The sequence below is a fragment of the Phalacrocorax aristotelis genome, chromosome 1, assembly GCF_949628215.1.
Source record: "Phalacrocorax aristotelis chromosome 1, bGulAri2.1, whole genome shotgun sequence".
Taxonomy (NCBI): Eukaryota; Metazoa; Chordata; class Aves; order Suliformes; family Phalacrocoracidae; genus Phalacrocorax; species Phalacrocorax aristotelis.
Window position 1 is genome coordinate 214014330 of NC_134276.1, and position 17285 is coordinate 214031614.

Genomic DNA, 17285 nt, shown 5'->3' on the forward strand with positions numbered 1-17285 from the left:
ATAAGACAGTCTTTCGTGCCACTGTGAGGACAAAGTTTAGGCACAGGGCTATGAATCATCTGCCTTTCACAGGAGATGGCTCTACTGCACTTCTATCGTGCCCCTGTGCTCGGCACTGGTGAGGCCCCACCTTGAATCCTGGGTTCAGTTTTGGGCCCCTCAGGACAAGAAGGGCCTTGAGGGGCTGGAGCGTGTCCAGAGAAGGGCAGCAGGGCTGGGGCAGGGTCTGGAGCACAAGTGTGCTGGGGGGAAGCTGAGGGAGCTGGGGGGGTTTAGCCTGGAGAAGAGGAGGCTGAGGGGAGCCCTCATCGCTCTCTGCAACTCCCTGAGAGGGGCTGGAGTGAGGGGGGGGGTTGGTCTCTGCTCCCAAGTCAAGTGAGAAAGAACGAGAGCAAATGGCTTCAAGCTGCGTCAGGGGAGGTTTAGATTGGATATGAGGAGAAATTTCTTTACTGCAAGAGTGGTCATGCACTGGAACAGGCTGCCCAGAGAGGCGGGGGAGTCACCATCCCTGGAGGTATTTAGAAGACATGAAGACACGGCACTTCAGGGCATGGTTTAGGAGACATGGTAATGTTGGGTTGATGGTTGGACTTGATGATCCTAGAGAACTTTTCCAACCTTAATGATTCTATGATTCTATGTGGCCTTATGCATGTGTGACTTTTCAGATGCTTTGGGATTTCCTCAGTGTAAAAACAAGATACTGTGCGAGTAATTTATGTCTGAAAACAAGCACATCCAAAATACCTGCAAAACAGTTTTCCTGGGCTGATTTGAGAGGACTGAATTTTTTTGGGGGTGAAGCTAAAAGCCAAGGCACAACTGTGATGCATCCATGTGTGGATGTATTTAAAAATAGACGACAGTTCAGCTTTAACAAATGACAGCTCACTCCCTTTAAAATTTCTTCTAGCTGTTCACCGCCAAGGTGTTACTGTCAAACCTCTAATGGACAGAAACACTGGATTGTTACAATTTTTTTTTAATTTAAAAGAAAACAGCTTTTCTGTACATCAGCATTAAGTCTGATAGATTACAAACTACACAAGCTAAGATTTGGTGCTCCACACACCTTCCGAACCGCTGGGGTAATGCACTGCCACGGTACACAGACCCTAAACACTGCTCTAGGAATAGACGTGGCTTCGGTGTGTTATACAGGAGAAACTGCAGAGGATCTTTCAAAAACTGAGTAAAGAAAGGCGAGAACTTTTCCTCTGTTTCCAAAATACTGATTAATAAAAAAAAGCAATTTTCTGAATTTTTTACAGAGCTTTAAATGCTAGAAATGCAATGGGAGACTGATCAGCAGCGAGGTCAACTGGCCAAAGACGTACAACAACTACTTTTGTGTGTATACGTATCTACAATCACTAGTCCTGCGTAATCAATACACACGGCCTCCACATTTACTAGGGGCTGCTAAAATACTGTTCTAATATCACTTTCCTATAAAGAGAACTACAAAAACGATGGGCATATGCTGGGAAGAAGTACTTGGGATGAGGAAGAGAAAAGAAAGAATTACAGAGGGAAGAAAATGGGAAAATCTGAGCCATATCTGGGCTAACCTGTAGTGAAAATTAATAATGTCCGCACAGCCGAGTGAGAAAGGAGGACAGCAAGGCAGATCGATGATTGAATCTTGTAATGAAATGCATTTGATTGGAAAAAGTACTTCCTTGCCTCAAAGTATTCTCCCAGTGATCACGCTACGATAGAAGTTGTCTCCTAAATAACAACCGCCTCTTGACGTTGCATGACCACCTCCCTCACTCTCTGCAAACAGAATATAAACATTATGGTAATCACAGTGACTGATGACATGTAAATATTTAATACATGTTTAGGTTTTTTGTCTTTAAAATGCGTTTTAGAAAAGAAAGTAAATCAGTTTCCAGAGCTGACTCCAGAACTTAGTTGTGGAGAATTAGTATCAAAAAGATGACAGTCAAGGCAAGTAATTTTGTCTGCTTGGCACTCTAAATTTAAGGGAAAAATACTCACTGGTGCAAACTGCATTTCTAATTTGCCAAAATAAATCAAAATAAGATCTTTGTCCTCGAACCAGATGCAACAAGGCCAGCTCCCTGAGAATATTTTGTGTGTGTCTTTTTGACTTATTGCTCAAATCTGCCCACGTGCCGAATGCCGCAGCATTCGCTAACCACTTGATCTGCTTCCTTTGAAACTCATCATCAAATGCTCATTTCTGTACAGTTAATGGCAGTGTCTTTGCAGTGGGCTTTCTTTTAAAAATGTAAATCCAGTGTCTTGGGAAGGTTTGTTTGTTTTTTTTTTAAAAAAACAAAATTCACGAACCTGTGAAGTCTCATTCCGTGCTTTTAAACAGCAATGTTAAGTAAACATATTAAAGGAAAAAGATGTCACAAATCTGAAAATTCCTTAGAGTCGTATTTCCCTTCTACAAACTTCTAATATCTTACTAAACATTTTCTGAAAGAACAAAATTATAGCCTTTCCATCTGTTGTTTAAGCAGCCCTAAACCCCTTTTCAGCTTTGAGAAATTTATATTTTTAAGGGAAAGAGAGAGAGAGACAATAAATGAATGGTCATGAAATATCCTAAAAACAAACAGCAAGTAAAACATCATTTCAACTACATTACAGCTCCAATTACTACTTACACCCCATTTTCCTGGGTTAGACTGTATCTTGATCAATGATATCCCAGCTGGTTTTAGTTGAAAAAGTTTCCATTTCTATCTCTACTAATGGTGCCACTGATAAAGAGGGAGAAATCCATCGCATCTGCCGCAGAACTGAAATTCCATTGAGGGATATATATTCATATATGCATGCATGAACTGAAACCGTCAAGGAACATATATATTTATGAACCCTTGTCCATACACATAACATTTAGAAATAGAGAACTCTGAACGGGAAAGTAGAGTATGAGAAGCATACCGGTATTAAAAAATATGCCAGGAAAAGGACTACAAATCTTCTATCTCTAAATACTGAATAAAAGACCAGCAGAAAAAGCGGGATGTTTCTGCAAAGTTACATGAGAAACACCCAGCTTTACCATATCATCCTGTAGCACAGTATTTAATTCCCACTTCTAAATTTTCTAACAGCACATTGTCTGCAGACACATATGCAACAGTTAGAGAAAAAGAAAATAATACATGCAAGGTGAAGCACCCCCAGGAAGTGACCGCTATAGCTCAGTGGATCCTTACACTGCCCCTTTCCCTTGTTTTGTTGCTCTTCCAATTTACAGTGAAGTGCGGGTATAAAAATGCCTCCAGAAAGGTGGCAGGAGGATATTCTCACTCCCTGCATCTGTACAGCTTTGGCAGAGAAAGAAGGCATGACAAAAACGCAGTAGCCTGTTTTAAACAAGCAGTTTCCTCTTCTGTGCGAGCTGAAAGCATGATCGAGTTGGCACCGGTCTCTGCCATGCCCGGGGACCGAAGGCACAGCCGGGTACCTGCAGCCAGACACCGCGAGCCCAGCGTGACCCGCAGCATCCCCATCCCAGGCAGCGAACCCGCCCGCGAGCTCGGCACATCTTCCCACAGCCACAGGCTGCTCCATCCATAAATTGCCAATAATATCGGTGTAGGGGAAAGAAAAATAAAGCTCTAACCAAAACTCGCCTGCGGTTTTGCTCATTTTACTTCTCTCCACAAGTACTGAGGTTTTTGGGTGCTTGCTTCCTTTTCTTCTTCTTTTTGGGAAGGGGCAGAGGGGAAGGCTCGGCCCATGGTTAGAAATGGTACATAAACCATGAAAATACCTCACCACATGCACCAAGGCTGCAAACATTGTTTTTTCCCTTAAACATTGCTACTGCATGCTTAAAAGACAAAACAGAGGAGCTTGAAGCAAAGATTTGGCTAATAGGAGTAAGCTGTAAAGCCCAATTACTTTGACAGGGTCTTTTTCAAATTCACATTCATCTTCCAAGCAAAGCCAGTCTGGCATCAAGGATTCAACAAGTTATATGGTAACTGGGTACTTGTGTGTTCTTAAAATAAACATTTCTTCTCTTTGCGTGGAAATGTCATCCTTTTCAATTTACAACTTTGGAACCAAAAGCCCCTGGAAAAGTATACAGAAAAAGCTGGAAAAACTCCATCCTAGTTTGCAAAACTGAAGTAATATATACAAAGGAAATGAACCTGTGATACTATTGCTGTAACACAAACACTCACTGTCCACTGCCATATTTAATTCACATTACGTGCTTTCTTTTAATCCTGGGTTCTTCAATTTATCAATGAAGAGGCACATTAAAAATGAAAACTTTAAAAATTGCATTTTTGTAGATGATGATGTGTTCAAGGCCAAAACAATCTGTGAAACAAAGAAGGAAACCACCTTACCACCTTTTTTTTTTTGCTAGTGGATTAATACAAATTTCTGTTGGAAGAACAGGGTGGGGAGGAAAATAGGGGAGAATCAGAGATATTGGTATCATTTTCTTTAGACATTTAGGTTAGATATCCAATGTGTTGAGTCCTCTTGCCTGTCTCTCTTTTCAATGGCTTTACAGGAATCCTTGGTTCCCATTTGTAATCACATGCCAAACAACTTAGGTGTCTGTTAGCCTGTGTTAGCCAGTGTGAATATTTCCTTACATGTTTAAAGAGGATCCTGAACCAAATCCCTCAACCGGAGCCATTTTTAGTTCTGTTTTTCTTTTTTAAACATTTAGACCCAAATTTCAGGGCTCAAGTGTGCCTCCATATTCAATTAAAAGAACAGTTAATGAGATTATAGTCAAGCAACCATATGAAGGCATGAAAATACTCTCTGTAGCTAAAATTACTTTGTTCTGGTTTTGTTTCTTTTTTTCTTTTTTTTTTTTTCTGAGTATACATTTCAACATAAACTCTCCTGTACAAGCAGCATATCCCCATCTATCCATCCCAAAATGTTTTGTGCTCTATGCACAGCTCTTCCACAGCCAAAGCCAGATTTCCCATGCATGCAGGGTTCGGTATACCAAAATCCATATTCATGTTACAGCCAAAGCACATAATTTAATCTGTGGACATTTTATGAACTATGTAGCCAAACTGAAACAGCCACCAAAAACCCAAGCCTGACTCTTGCCTTTTCTGTCCTCCTTTTTCTACCGCATCGTGTTAATAATATATTTTCCCATTGGATTTCTTCTTGTCTAAGGAAGGGACCGACCTGCTATTGATCAGCCATTCAGACATGGCGCAATTTATTTGAACGAGCAATATGCGATTCGAATGAAGGCACTGGCTACCTCTGAACATCCTCATGTGTGTACAAGATCACACATTGAAATAAAACACAGCTGGGTCGAATTTGATGTGCTGAGCGCTCAGAAAAACACACTCCCATTACGCTGGAGATGAAGATCTGGAGGGCTACACCTTGCTACATGATAAGCTATTGTTTGGTGAGGAGGGAAATATGCACCATGAGCAGCCTGTAAACACACAATTCAGAATTAGTGAAAAAACTGGGAAAAGGCAACGTTTAGAGCCAGAGAGAAGAAGCCATCCCATACCATCACGGAGTTGAGACTTTTGGGTTAAGAATAAGGAAGGGCATTCTGAGTGTTCTGCTTCTACCCTTCAGATGAAGTTTTATGGTTTTTAAAATACGCTGCAAAATGGGATTCCTCCACCACAGTTACCCAGCTGTGTTGCTTTGGCACTAGCCAGACCAAGCACGGGGACGCTGTAACAAAACACTCCTCACTTGGAGTTATCCACTGGACAAACTTCTGGGAACTGACTCACGTTCCGTACTGCTACAGAAAAAAAAAACACCACATGGACATATAACTTGTACCATTCTAAGTACCATGAAACCCCAATTTTATGGCCTATGTGTAGCTACGATATTTTTATCCTCTCCATTACCAGGGAGGATGCACCTCCAATCTGATTGATGTGGTGAGCAGCCACATACCAGAACCATTATACAGGAATCTGTGGCAGCCCATTGCTATAGCAACTGCCAATAACTAAGAACATCAACAAAGTTGTTTATTCATCTATTATAACTCTGATTTTGCTTGTTTGGGCTGAGACATCTGAACAGATGACTGCCAAAAGTGAAAAATACGCAAATATTGTTTTTCTTATTGAAAACCCTAACAAAACTCCAATTATCTCAAAATTATCATGCTCTTAAAGATCAGGTAAGAGGCCAGGAATCAAGAAATCTGAAGTGCTAATACTAGTCTGGCCAGTGACTTGCTACACAAATTGACCTAAGCTGCTCCAGCAGAGCCTGGGAATGATACATGGTTTTGCAGCGACAAATATGATGAATGATACCTGGTATTGCAGCGACATGTTTATAGGGCAATCCAAAGAGACCCATCATTATATTAATGAAGTACCTTCTGACACTGCTTTGCTTTAACACAAATAAATGCTGATGCTGCACATATGGTAAAGGAAGCTTAATGGGCAAGCACACAATTTAGCAAACACTAAGTGCTCCTAAAAAGTATTACTAGGACCATGAAGTTGGTTTTTGTCTAAAAGATGAAAACCCAGTGCAGCCTTCTAGAGCCACCATTGCTGCATCTCACAGGCACTGCAGTTCGGTGCCTCTTTTTTCCCCGCTCCTTGCTGCCCTCTATCCATGCAGCTTTCCAACCAGACTCTCTTCTCTGGTTTACCAGCACAGCTTAATGAAAAGGCACAGTCATTCGGATGAAGAAACTGAAGTCAACCCAGGGAACCTAGACCACAAGGAGAAGGCAGACGAGTCGACCCAGCAATGACTTCCATGCAGCCTTACACAGCAGCATTTCCAAATGGAAACTCTGGTTTCTCCCTTGAAAAGCTTTTGCTGTATCAATGTTTGGTGAAAATGTCACATTTTCCAGGAAAAAGCCCATGTAACCTCCTCCTGTTTCCCCTCCTCTCATCCCCCACGTTCTTAAACGTTTTAGGCTGCTGCTGCAAGTGGGATCAAAAAGCACAGTTTCAGAGAAGACAGGAAAGCACTGAAGGAGCTCAAGTCCTCAGTAACAACTTTAGGGGCAAAAATACCCTGGTATTTATATGTTATTTTCTTCCTCTTCTGGGGTACAGGCAAAGGATAAAAAAGCTCAGGCCCTTCCTGCTTTCAGTAAATCTCAAATAATGTTGATAGTTTAGCACTTGGTTTCCTTAGGAGTGATGAGAGAAAAAAAAAAAAGTAAGTGGTCTTTGCTATCTCTGTATTTTAAAGCTGGTCAGAAAACGGTTTCCTGCAAAGAACTCTTCCCTACAAGGGAAAAAAAAAGATTTCTGGTTTACCACAAAAAGGCAGTTTCCCACAGAAAGCAAAATCCCTTTCAAGAAAAGTATTAGTGCGACTGAGAACCTCATTTTCTGTTAAAGAACAGCTTGCAAATTTTTTTAGCCAGCTGTTACTGTTAAGACTGTACAGAATTGGTCATCGTTTACTGCTTCCTGCATTATCAAATCCTACATCTGATGCCCCAAGACCAAGCTTTTCAGGGCAAAAACTGCCCCTTTGTGTGCATACAGAGCACCCAGCAAACACTGCTTGAGCACGAAGGAAGTTAGGGAACTAATGAAGTTATGGAAATATGAAGATAATGTACTCTTTCAAGTGCCATTTCATTTTTTTTTTTTTGCCATACAGAGCATCTATTTATGTTCTAAAACTCTACCATCTCTAACTCTAAACCAAAACATTAAGTTGTTAACATTTTCTCTACAATAGAAGTAGGCTGCCTGAATTGAAAAATACACAGAATGGTCACATTTGCACTAACAGTCTTTAAATCCTCACTGAAAGCTTAATGCTCTGAAGGAACATCTTCCGAAATGCCAATATAGAATATTAGTTTCTATTTTACTGACAGGCCACGAAAAATAACCACACAGTGTAATATGATGCATTATCACCTCAGAAGCTAAACATGGTGTCAAATTTACTGAGCCAATTGAAATCTGTAGGAAACTGGAACTCTTTTATTATTATTATTATCATTTCAGCTTCATTGTGGTGCAAGTTTCGAGCTCCACTGTGTATTTGAGGTTCCTTCATACTGGCCAACAACAAATCCTTTGGAAGGGAGTCAACGGCAGAGAGAAGATAGCATTTCGGTGGCTCCGATTCCCGGGATAAGCGAAGAGAAATGCTTTAAACCCAACGGCATGGTGACTTCTTTGCTGAAACATCTCTGTTTCTCTCCCCACCTCCTCCGAGCCGCACGGCTCCATTTGCCTACCCCTGCTGTTGTCTGGGCAATACAAGGGATGCACGAGCGTGGAGCAGAAAATAATCCCGTCAGTGGCAGCATTAACTTTTCACCTGGATATTCATACATGGATGAAGGCGGTGTACCAATCTACTGCCCAACCTCTCCTCCCCTGGCAAAGCCCCTGATCCTCCCTGTGCCTGAAGGGAGCAGAGCAGAGGACCCCTCGCCCGAGCTTAGGTTACTCCTTCAAAAAAGCGCCTGGAAAATAAACAGTCATCAAATGCAACTCCCAATACATCTCAAGCTGAGAAAATAATTAGTTCATGCTAAAAATGTTATAAAAATGAAGAGGTAATAGATGAGCAAATATAGCTCTGCATATGCACTGCTCCAACAACTGCAATCATGAAAAGTATTCCTTATACCTCTCAGCCTAGTATTAACCAGCAACAGAAGAGGTAAAATGTCAAACTGTTCAAGAAAATACATACGCTGAGGAAACAGGCTCCACTTACAGTGTCAAGGTGTCCTCATATGAATTTGAAGGTGGGACTCTTTAATTAGAGTATGCCACTCTGGTCCCACTGCCAGAGCATCATTTAAATATGAAATGGAAACAAAAAAGTCATGAGATACTGTCTCATCTTGGTAACATGGATGTTACACATGGTTATATACACGCGTGTGTGTGTGTGTGTATTTCTGTGTATGTTTTGTTCTACCTTAAAAGACTGGTTACACTGTCAGCCCATCTGGGGCAAAACCCAGCTCAAGTCACCCAAACGCCACTTGTGATATCTCAGCTCCCCTGCAAACATGGCGGAGCACAGCAAAACAAGCAGAAAGATGTGAATTCTCTTACAAGTCATTGTTTGACACCCATGAGGCCAAAGTCACCTAAAATTTAATGCAAAATGCAAAAATATTAAAGCAAAACCAACAGGAGTTTGACTCGGACTCTTCTGCAGAATTCTGCATCAAGAAAACATCGAAAGAGCAGTTTAGCCACAGAGGTGAGAAGCCCGTGATACCGCAACAGAGGTGGTTTCAGCAGCTAGGGATCAGAGACTGCTTGGTGACTTGGCTGGAAACGAGATACAGCCTCGAATCCCGACCACAGATCTGAACAGCAGAGCCGTGCATGGAGCAGAGAGCAGCTCCGACCTGCATGTCTCAGCATCACCTAGGTACGAGGGAAGCGCAGCTCTGTGTTACGGGGATCAGCATTTTGGGGCTGTTGACAGCAAAGCTACATGGCCAAATCTTGACCTGAAACACAATTATCAAGGAACAGAGGAAAGAAGAAGGGGGGAATGACGAACGAGGGACTCGCAGGACCTGGTGTATTTGGGCAGACTCTCATGGTCCCAAGGAACAGTGCTGACAAGCGGCTTCTGACAAGCTCCCTGTTCTCTGAAGCAGCCCTGGCGTTACCTCCAGGCTCGGAGCAGGGGCACAACCCAATGGTGCAAGGGAACAGGAGAGGGAGAAGAGCCTTGAAGTCAGAGGAAACGAGCAAAGGGGTAAAACCAAAACAGACGTAAGGAGTAAGCGACAGTCACTGGAGTGGCTTCAGTGAAAGGTGATCATCACCTTCTCCCAGCAGCACCTTTAATCATCCTTGATGCAATTTCACTAAAGCAAATTCTATTTAATTTCATTGTGCCTGACCAAGCAATGCAATTCCTACTAGCTGGACACTTTCTAGCCTTCATCAGGCTTTTGCAATAGCACTCATTCCCTCGAATTTATCAGTGCATTTATCACAGCGGTTCCAAAAGCGCCAGCTCCATGAGGCAGAACCTGGTGCTCAATACTTTATTTGTATTCAGCAGATCGACCTTTGCATTCTGTCCTGGTACGCTGATAATTTCCCCTGTTTCCAAGAGAACTCCTACTGCCCTGCCACGTAATCACTCCCTCGTTTGACGAGCAGAGCACTTTCCTTCACATAAGCTCCAGCGCCTCACATATTTATACAGCATTTAGCAGTCTAACCGGCCTTAGGTTTAACCGACAGATATTTAATTTTGTTCCGCCACAAGAACAACAAAACTCAGCTATTTAGATTACTGGATTTAAACCCAAATTTAACAACTGTAGCGATACTTTTGAGGAAAAAAAGTATAAATCATATACAACAATCAAAGATGAATTTGAGAATCTCTACATACAGGATGTAGTTAAAAACAACCCCAACATGTATCTTGAAGCAGTGAGATTTTTACTGTCAATGTAAAGGACATTGGACGCTCAATATAAAAACCCCAGAGAGTCTTTCCCTTCCAGTTGTTTCAGTACACAATCCCGCGTAAGCAAAGCAGCAGATTAATGGTGGAAGGAGATTATAAATGATAGCGATGTATAAATAAATAGGTAAATGTTCTAAAAAAAGAAATAGTTATTCAAGTTCTTCTCATGCATTACTCTCAAAATACATCCATCATCATGTCAGCTCATCCTTCGGAAGTCAATATTTCTTAAAGTTTGGGGTTTATGTTTGCATCGTTTGCCATTTTAACAGTAGAAAAATGTGATCTATGTGACATAATTCATCTTTAGCTTGGATTGGATCCAGGTCAAAGAGCTCCATATTTTCAGCCCATTAGTCATGGGAATTAGAAGTATTATACAGTTGCTTTTAATTGGTAGTTCATGCTCAACCACTGCAATCCAGTCTATGATTGCAAAACTAGCTAAATTATATTCTCAATAAAACATCATCCAGCCTACAAAAAAACCTGTCCCAAAGCAAACTACATCTCGCATGCATAAGTAAAATATAACTAGCTCCACACTCAACGATCATGGGAAAAATGTTGATGACCAGCCACAACTGGCCGCCGGAGCAAAGCTCCAGCGCAATGCCACGTTCCACCCCAGCTCCCTTTCAAAGGAAAGTCGTTCTCAATGCTTGACTGGTCAAACACAACATTAAGTAGCAAGCACTAAAAAGTTAATTGAATGTTTGCCAGGAGACGTATGCCCCATTTTTATACTGGATAATTAATTTCTTTGTTTTTATAAGAATTTTAAAGAGTGACCAACATGCACCCTGAGGGTAACGATCACCATTCAAGGGAGACTTCTGACTCTTTGTGACACAGGACTTATTTGTGCTTGGAAACACTCCAAGATTATTCTTATGTAGGTGCTTGCTTTTAACATTACATTGCTCACTGATCTGTTTTATCTTAAGGAGCTGGTATCGTCGCACACCTCTCCTAAAAGACGACCATTTCAGTTTGAGAATCTCAAAAATAAATTTGTTCTTAACACTGTTTTACAAGCAAGCTAGAGAGGCAGAGGCGAAGCACCTTGGGCTGGGGGCACGCTGTAAGACTGCATGGCTGCAGAGGAGGGGCCATCTCGACTTCTAGTCTTGTACTTTGAAATTACAAGGGCTGGCCTTTCTCATCATGATAGTCTCTACTACACGCAGTAATGGGGCTTTGCTGTTAACAGTGTGAGCTACTCATTAAGACAAACTGCAGTTCTGGGGTTCAAATTTTTTTTTCTTAGGTTACTATCAACCCTGTCAGGATTAATCGTTTTAAAGTATACTTAAGCTGTCAAAACAGTTCCATATTTAGAGCCAGAAAGGAAATATGGAACACCAGCATCTCACAACATGTGCCAAAGGTCCAATGTACCTGCGGACTTCTGGTCTGCTACTGTTTTGGAATAAAAATCCAGAATGATCCTTACCATGATTATGCCTTTGCTGCTAATGATGAATGTTTCTGTAATTTAAATTTACATTTAGAAGTCATCGTTCCTAGACCGTTGCAATCTGTAACTTCTCACTTTCCACAAACAAGTACTTTAAACAGTCACTCTCTCATACTAAAGAAAATATCAGTAAGTAAACAAGAAACATTGTGTCCCTCTCTTCAAACCCTCCCTGTGATGGCTGTAGGAACTACTGCTGATTATAGCTGTTAGGAAAATGCAATAGCTACGTATGTGGAATTTAACTTCTTCAGGCTTTGCCTTTAAACATGACCAGCTATCAGAATAACTGCAGAGACAATGAACTCCTGAACAAGCAAACACTAAAATTTCTTTAAACTTTTAAGCTTTCATCTCTTTTAAATAAAAGTTCACACAGTTTTTGGGCTCTGATTTTTGATTGTCATCCCAACTGCTACATCATCTAAAATTAGCCCAGTCAACATAACCACAGATCATAGAATCGTTAAGGAATGAGATGGTTTTTACAGGCAATAGAAATAGAACCAGCACAGGAGACTGAAAAAGTAGCAGAGCGATGACACAAGTTTAGCTGCTAACCTGGGCTTGCTCCTGCAGGTCTCGACACGTCTCCACTCCAAAACAATGAACAGGCATTCGCTCTGCATGGGTACCTCCAACCCTCTTAGCGTTATCACTATTAGATGATGCTTAAAGAAGTTTTTCTTCACTGCCTGAATACCTGTACAAGAGCAAATTGCAACTATTCACATCATAAAAGGCAAACTGGTGTTAAGGTGTTTGCTGATGAAGCATCTCGCTACTGCTAGCTGTAGCTTCTTCTCTCAACTGGAATTGCTGCTGGCAAGAGGAGAGCTGTCAGCAAAACAAATTCTGCTGTCCACCTCCCTTTGGTCTGCCCGCTCTCTAGGTTACCTGCACACTGCTTTGGGGTACAAGCATTCACACTGTTACGACACCTTCCAGTTTTATTACTCCTGGGATTACAATTTTCCTGCTTGAATGAAATAACCCTCAGCCTTTACACTGCAGCTCCAAGTAAGCCAGGGATCTAAGCTAAAGGGCACAGTGGTGTTCTACTGGTGAGACTCTGGTGATAGGCACAAAGGTTAGTGTGGATATTCCCATATGGAAGCCTGATCTTGTTGTCCTTGCTTGCACCTGGAAATGTAGCCCACCAGTATTGACGATGACACAACCTAGGGCTCTTTCCTAGTCAGCAAACTCAGCTGGAAGAAAACTCACTTGTCCTTCCAGGAGAGCAGCAGGGAGAGACCGAGGCGTCACCAGCACGTGGATTGCTGCCTGCAGCTCAGGGACACATCCACACGTCCCAGTTTGAGTGAAGGCAGCACCAGCCCTGCAGTAGAGCAGCCCAGTCCAGGGTAAAAGCACCTACAAACCAGATCTGCAGGTCTTCTACATGTGGATGGCAACAGATTTCACTTCAAATCTAAGGCAAACTGGAAGGAAAATCTCCTCTCTTCACACTACCAAAATGACAGAGATGATCTAAACCTGGTAACTAGTTTTTTTGCAAAGCAAGAAAACCCTGTACTCTGCCCCCTCCCAGATTTTTGTTGACATGATGACAAATAAAAAGAGAAAACCTACTGTTTCTTGTGGAAGCAGAAATATTTTTAATAACATGCGCGCACACAAACATTTAGGAGCAGACAAAGCTGCGGTGTTGATGAGGGGCTCATGGTGTCCCACCAGCAGCCCACAGCAATAACTGGCTTTATTGTAACATACGCCAGCTGGAAGAGCTGGAGAAGCTACTGGGCTGACGGCAGCTTACATCGGAGGTTGTAGCAAGCTAAGGTTTATACGCTATCTCCTGTTCTAAAATAAAGCATGCACATTTATTGATCAAACATTAATTACTTAGCTGCACATGCTTTCATAGCTGTAGCCTTTCCACACACTGTAGTACCGTGCTTTAACACGGCCAGTCGAGTTAAAGCCGATATTCCACTCACACTGGCAATTTTCCACTAACAACAAAACCAAGTCTAGTAGATGCAACATTTCAAAACGCATGTAAACTATTTAGATGAATTCTTTTTATTGACAATCCCAGGGGAACAGAGAGAAAATGATTTGTTTTACCCTCAGAGCTCAAAGCTCTCTTGGGAGGTAATTCAATTGAAATTTCACATTCAGTCTAGCCAGGCAGTGATAAACAGATGCTTAAATTAGCTGCATTACACCATAATCAAATATCTTAAGGGGGGGGGTTAAGTTTCCAATAAACAATGAGGGTGGAGGGAGCTTCCCAGTATTTTTAGAAGGAATGTTTTTCATACCTCTCTAAAGCTCCTGCAGCAGCTAGCACTCCTTCATACACAGAAGCATCTAACAATGCAGGGAATATACACACAAACACAAACCCAAACACAACTGGCATTTCACCAAGATCTCTAGCAGATTAGGCTACCTGCACCCCCAACACTTCCTTTATCATCTACTCTTAGAAGTCGATTTCTATTACGATCTCCTGCTACACCACGCCACCTCTTCTGCAGTTTTACAGAAATGTTTCTTTTCGTTTAAACTGTTGCACAAAACGTTTGCACACAAGGAGAACTAACCAGACCAGTGCTCCGACCCAAACACCTCCATACAGCCCTAACGATAGGGCTCCATCCCCTCCATCCCCTGCTTCCACCACCCGCCAGGTACTCCCTCTCCCCTGCCTCCTTGGTCCTTCCCCACCCTGCCAAGCAAAAAGGCAGCAAGAGCAAGAAAGCCTGGGTCTTGCTCCCCCTCCAGCTCTCAGGAATGAGAAATTTCTCCAAAAAGAACTAAATGCTTTGTCGATGCGGCGGGGGCTCCCCTTGTTACTCCTGAGAAACCCCTGGAAGGACACGAATGGATCAAGAAGAATATTAAAAATACAAACTGTATATAGTTCTCCCAATTAAATCTGCTTACCCAAGAAGCTAAGGGAAATAACAGAGGGGAAAAAAGCCTATTAAAGTTTTCTAAATTTTAACCACTTTTTGTTGTTGTTGTTGTTGTTAAAATAAATATGTATTTTGCATTTCTCTCTGGACTTTATGTGCAGGTCCAGAAGACCCCATGAGTAATCCTGGCTTTCACTGCAAACACTTTCTAGTTTTTATGGTTATGTGCTTTAAGCACATCCAGAAGTTTCAAAAGTGGGGAGGGGGAGGAACAAAATAATCAAGGCTGTAACCAAGATTTTCCAATAACCAAGATTTAATCGCTGTCAGCCATGGGCTTTGGAGCTCACTTGTCATGTCGCCGCAGACCCACGGCCATCCCTTTGCATCCCATACAAACAAAATGCCCCGAAACAGAGGGTCAAGTTTGCAGAGGTCAGACTTTCAAACACTGTGTGTTTTAGGGTTTCGTTTGTTTTGTTTAAGTTCATTGTCACTTCTCCTTATCAGTAAGTGCTCCTCAGCCTGTCCTGCCAGTGAAAGCATTTGCTTGCTGCAAGAGGTGCACACAGGCAATATTAGAGGGGAAAATAAGATTTAAAATTCCAAATGTCCTGGACTCCATACAAAGCAAGCCGATGAGAAATCTACTGCCTGTTATACTGAAGGTTGAAGTAAATGTTATAACGATTCCTCTGCCTTAAAAAAAGAAACCCATGAATACATTAAACTGATCAGAGGCTCAGTCTGGTTGAATCATCTTGGGCAGCATCACAACTGTAAAATCCAAAGTGTAAATGGCTCCTTGGGTTTGTAAGAGTCAAAACCAGAAGGTACGGGTTCACAAAACTTCTATTTTTCATTGGTTTTCTTGTCCAATTTGGAAAGTGCTGAGTTTTAAATATGCCCAAGTAGTAATACTGGTGGAAATTCTTAAAAAGGCAATTTGTCTGTCCTCCAGGTCAGCTACCACCTAAATTTTTGAACTACCTTTTGAACCAACGATGTGTTTAGCATACAAACCTTATAACAGAGCCATTCCTACAAAGATTAGATCATATATTAAAGCCGTACGGAGCACCAAGCCTGAAAAATGAGGCTAAGAGCTAGTAGTTACTTACGGAAAGCTGGATTTTGCTGTTACCCATTTGAACATTAAGTGAGCATCAAAAATGTGTGTGCTGGATCAAATAAAATGAGAAATGTTGCCTTGAGTTTTTTGGTCAACCGTAGCACATCTGTGGTAAAAACAAGCTACACATTAGACACTTCACAAGTCCTACAGTAAGATAAACATGGCATGTCAGAACATATTTCTCCTTAAATATCATTACTTCCCTCACAATAGCTCAGCTGAAGTTCTCAGCAGCGAGTAAAACGGGAAGGTAAAAGCCCCTTGCAACCAGAGGCAGTGAAAGCAGCGGATGACATGCATTTCTCTTCTCTGTCGTGCCAAACGCACCAGGAAGGAGCCGCTTTGAAAACTTTGCAGCAGCAGCAGCAGCAGCAGCGTGTGAGCCCCGAGTCCGCGGCGCAGGGAGCGCCGGTTCACAGGAAAAGCTTGATAGACGTAACGACAGCCCTAATGCTGCAGTTCAAGTTCTCCTGACCCTTAGGTTACCACCACACTGCAGGCGATGGCGGTGGCGTCTTTCTCTGAAACCCAATGCATCAAAGTTTTTTTTTGTTTCTTTTTTGTTTTTTTTTAAGGGATAGCTGAGTTTCCAACTTCATTTACTTATAGGGTTAAGAATATACAGTAATTGCAGCAGATTAAAAAGCAGCAAGGAAAGGGTCTTGACTCAATCTCTCCTCCTTATTCCTGTGTCTTTTATCTTCTGTCTATGCTTTCATAAACTAGATGGACTCCAAGTTACTCATCCCCAAAAAATAATAATTAAAAAAAAACCAAACCCACAGCTTCCAGGCACCCAATGCTTTTTAGTGGTAATATTTCCAAATGGAACTCATGGCTTTAAAAGGTTCCATGAATTAGAATAATGCCATGAAACCAGTAATTTAAATAAAGTAATATTTTAATTGATTCTGACATTCAGAGACATTTCTTCTCATTGCCACCTCTTTCTGACCTTTCACTCAAGTGTGTTTCGCTCCAGTGATGGGGACTTGCTGTCTTTGAAGTTATAAATGCACAGTAGCAAAATCTGCCCCGAAAGAAATAAGGGGGACATTTCCCACTGATCTTACTGAGAACAAGATTTGTCCGTGAGAAGCGTAATAAAAATTGCTTGAGAACACTGAAGTAACATACACAAACACATCCAGCGAAAGGGCCGTTTCAATTATTGTGGTTTCCCTGTAAAGGAGGATCAGGGAAAAAAAAAATAATAATAGGTGGCTGTTACATGCCAAACAACATAATACGCAATGTAACTGGGCAGCTAATTAGACCCGCAAGGGCAGAACTCACTGGCCAAAGTTGTGACACAAGTATCTAGTCATCTTAC

At 41.8% G+C, this 17285-nt stretch overlaps 1 protein-coding gene across 3 annotated transcripts in view; it reads right to left on the minus strand.

Moving 5' to 3' along the window:
* Positions 1-17285, minus strand: part of TAF3 (TATA-box binding protein associated factor 3) — a 119710-nt gene that overhangs the window by 60889 nt on the left and 41536 nt on the right. The window contains exon 3 of one of the 3 annotated variants that reach the window (XM_075081644.1): positions 12488-12629. The exons of the other annotated variants lie outside the window; for them this stretch is intronic. The gene's annotated coding sequence lies outside the window, so the exon portion shown is untranslated. The remainder of the gene's footprint in view (positions 1-12487; positions 12630-17285) is intronic. 3 annotated transcript variants of the gene reach the window in all.